Here is a 3,241-nt window from a genome sequence, read left to right as displayed (position 1 = left end):
GAAGGCTTAGTCAACGGAAGGCCTCTTGGAAGAGAGTTGCCTTCAGGAAGGCTTTGAAAGAAGGCCTCTTGGAGAGTAATTGTCCATAGTTCAAGATAAGACCACCCTATAATTATGCTCACCCTGGGGGGACATCTTCATTATTTGGTGACACCCCTCAACCTTTGTATGCTCAGTCCTGACATAACTGACTCAGTTATGTCTGAATGCTGTTGAAAAGCTAATTCCTACTCACTTCCTTTCTTACCACACTTCACCCCCTCCTCCTCTCACTCCACCCCATTCCCTGTTACTGATACCTTTCTTCACCCCTTTTCTATACCTTGGAACTCAACTTCTTCACTCATCGAACACTCTCTTTACAATCAACAAACTGTGGGCAGGGAATGTCACTGTTTCTACTTGTATTGTACTTTCCCAAGTGCTTAGTACAGTGCTCTGCACACAGTAAGCACTCAATAAATATGCCGTCTAGTCATCTTGGACCCATAATGATGCCATGGACACATCTCTCCCAGAAAGCCCCACTACCATCTGCAATCATTCTGGTAGTGTATCCTTAGAGTTTTCTTAGTGAAAATAGGGAAGTGGTTTACCACTGCCTCCTTCCGCACAGTAAATTTGATTCTCTCTCATGCCGCTGCTGCCCGGTACAGGTGAGTTTTGATTTGTAGCAAATTGCCTTCCACTCGTTAGCCACTGCCCGAGCTAGGAATGGAATGGATATGCCTCTGCCTGACTCTCCCTCCTGTAGTCGAGACTGGTAGAGTACTGGGAACTCTCCAGGTGTGACCTGAGAGGGGTACTCAATAAATGCGATTGAATAAATGAATGAATGAATAAAAGCTCCCTGTGGGCAGGGATCCTGTTTATCAACTCGATTGTAATATACTCTCCCAAGAACTCGATACAATATTTTGCACCCAGTAAGGGCTCGATGAATAGCATTGATTGATTCTTTATTCTACTTGTAATTTTAAATTCACTGATTCTCCCCAATCCACCAAACCACCACCCTCTTTACCTCTCCCCCTTACCTGGCTGGCAGCCCCGTGCCCCCAGTCATGGAACAAGCCTCAGGTTTGGGATGAAGAGTGAGGGGGAGGGTGCTGTCCCCTTTCAGGCCATAACTATCACTTCTCCCACCCACCACACACATTCCATTTTGTTCAGGGCAGGGCTGCAAGCCTTAGAAAAGGATTAGAGTGGACAGCAGGGGCCTGATGGTACTGACTAATGCAGCTGGTGCTGAGGTAAAAATTGCAAGTCAGCAAATAAAAAATACCATTCAATATGGAGGTGGAGGAGAGGGGAAGGGGGCAAAATTTTCAAGGGGGAAGGGAAAGGGAAGAGTCAGAAATTTTTCAGGAGTAAAATAAAATGAATTTTTATATTCATGCTGTATGGTTCTTGAGTCAATTTGAATCCCAGTTTCAGCTGTTTATAGGGAACAACCTAAGCACACTGCAACGCACCTTATGCACTGTTGTTCAGAAGTGAGCTCACCTCAGGACTGGTTAAGTTGTGAACCAAGATAGGGAGCAGCAATAACCTGAGGGTCTATGGGAGCACACAGAAAGGTTAGTCAGTCGATCATATTTATTGAGCACTTGCTGTGTGCAGAGCACTGTGCTAAGCACTCAGGAGAGAACGATATAAAAATAATAATATAATGATGGTATTTGTTAAGCACTTACTATGTGCCAAGCACTGTTCTAAGCCCTACGTGGGGCTCACAGTCTTCATCCCCATTTTACAGATGAGGTAACTGAGGCACAGAGAAGTTAAGTGACTTGCCCAAAGACAAACAGCTGACAAGTGGAGGAGCCGGGATTAGAACCCACGGCCTCTGACTCCCAAGCTCGTGCTCTTTCCATTAAGCCATGCTGATTATGTGTCCTGCCCACAATGTGCTTACAGTCTAAACGGGAAGACAGACATTAATATAAATAAATTACAGATATAATAATAATGTTGGTATTTGTTAAGCGCTTACTATGTGCCGAGCACTGTTCTAAGCGCTGGGGTAGACATAGGGGAATCAGGTTGTCCCACGTGGGGCTCACAGTCTTAATCCCCATTTTACAGATGAGGGAACTGAGGCACAGAGAAGTTAAGTGACTTGCCCACAGTCACACAGCTGACAAGTGGCAGAGCTGGGATTCGAACTCATGAGCCCTGACTCCAAAGCCCGTGCTCTTTCCACTGAGCCACGCTGCTTCTCCGCATAAGCGCTGTAGACTAAGAGAATGAAGGGAGCAAGTCAGGGTGGCCCAGAGAGGAGAGGGAGAAGAGGAAAGGAGGGCTTAGTCAGGAAAGGCTTCTTAAAGGAGACGTGCCTTCAATACGTCTGAAGTGTGAGAGAGATTGTCGGATTTGAGGAAGGAGGTCGTTCCAGGCCAGAGGCAGGAGGCCGGCAAGAGGTCTGCGGTGAGATACATGAGCTCAAGATACAATGAGAAGGTTAGTATCAGAGGAGCAAAGTGTGTGGGCTGGGTTGTAGTAAGAGAGTAGCTGGGTGAGATGAAGGGACATGGTGATTGACTACTTTAAAGCTGGTGGAGAGTAGTTTCTCCACCCCTGAATATGCAGTGAAAGCAGACTCTGTCAAGGTGAGAACTTGAAAAGGGCAGACGTAAAACCATGACAATGACCTGCCATCCAGCCATCCGATGAAGACTGTCACTCACAGTGAACTGTAACTGGACCGACATCGGCATCTCAGAATCGAAGTGCCCTCCAGAGAGTCTAAGATCCTAAAGTGATTTAAACTAGAATCAAGTAGCAGGGGTCGCGATCCTGTAAGCTTCTTGTGGGAAGGGATTGTATTTATTGCCTCTATTGTATTGTATTCTCCCAAACTTTCACTTTCATACCACTGATTGCTTGCCTGAGCCTCAGAAGCAAGAGTCCCAGCAGTGGAGGTGGGAGAGGCAGCCAGAGGGTAGGCTAGAAGAGTTTGTGGCAAGAGAAAGAAGAGAACCAGGGAGAGTACCAGCCTCTTCTCAGTCTTTTTGCCAATACTTCCTGAAAGTCCATGGAACAGCTCTCTCCCAGCTGCCTCAGATGGTTTTTGGTCAGAAACTCACAATTTTTACCTGATTCTTGGTTTTCATAACCAAAAAGACCCTTACTTCTTTAATAAAGTGGTTTTCAACGACTATCTAATTACTAGGGTGCTCTGGTCCCTATTGCCATCCAAGGCGCTCTCATATATCAAAACACTCTCTTTCTCATGAGC

The 3,241-nt window shown here is 46.1% G+C and overlaps 1 non-coding gene across 1 annotated transcript; it reads right to left on the bottom strand.

Annotated features, from left to right (window-relative positions):
* Positions 1 to 666: 666 nt before the first annotated feature.
* Positions 667 to 803, bottom strand: LOC114812575. The gene has a single exon (XR_003760226.1). It is a non-coding gene; the product is annotated as a small nucleolar RNA SNORA7 (small nucleolar RNA).
* Between the last annotated feature and the right edge of the window lie 2,438 nt (positions 804 to 3,241).

This window comes from Ornithorhynchus anatinus, chromosome 5, assembly GCF_004115215.2.
Source record: "Ornithorhynchus anatinus isolate Pmale09 chromosome 5, mOrnAna1.pri.v4, whole genome shotgun sequence".
NCBI classification, from domain to species: Eukaryota; Metazoa; Chordata; class Mammalia; order Monotremata; family Ornithorhynchidae; genus Ornithorhynchus; species Ornithorhynchus anatinus.
This window is presented reverse-complemented; position numbering and strand designations above follow the sequence as displayed.